Source organism: Triticum aestivum, chromosome 1B (assembly GCF_018294505.1).
Source record: "Triticum aestivum cultivar Chinese Spring chromosome 1B, IWGSC CS RefSeq v2.1, whole genome shotgun sequence".
NCBI lineage: Eukaryota > Viridiplantae > Streptophyta > Magnoliopsida > Poales > Poaceae > Triticum > Triticum aestivum.
The window spans coordinates 50736669-50737181 of NC_057795.1; positions in this window are offsets into that span (position 1 = coordinate 50736669).

Sequence of the window (513 nt, forward strand, 5' to 3'; positions counted from 1 at the left end):
AAGAAGAAGAAGAAATGTTTGGATCGCCTGGCGCACCCGAATCGATTGAAGAAAAAAAAGGAAGTACCAAGTGGAGTCAATTGATGACGTGAGCACGCACGCAAGCAACGCAACGCGAGCGAGCAAATTGATGACGCGAGCGAGGATGCATGGTTCGATCAATGAACGACGAAAAGTGAGAAAACTTGCAACTCAATTGCAAGCCCAGCAGCCACCATATATATGGACGCCGAACCGCCGGTTGAAGCTGTCCACCCACCCTATATTATATGGCTTTGCTTCTCCGACTCCCACGCATGCCCGCCGCCGCCGTCCTTCTTCTTGAGTAGCCACACTTGCAGCCTAGTCCTGCCGACCATAAGCAGAAGGCAACACACATCGGCCTCGGTGTCTCCGATGGCGTATGCTCCCGGCGGCATCATCGTGTGCGTCGCTATTGTAACTGGCAGAGGGACGATGGAGAATGCCATGGTGCTGGTGTCGAGCAAGAGCGAGGAATTCCGGTCATATCTC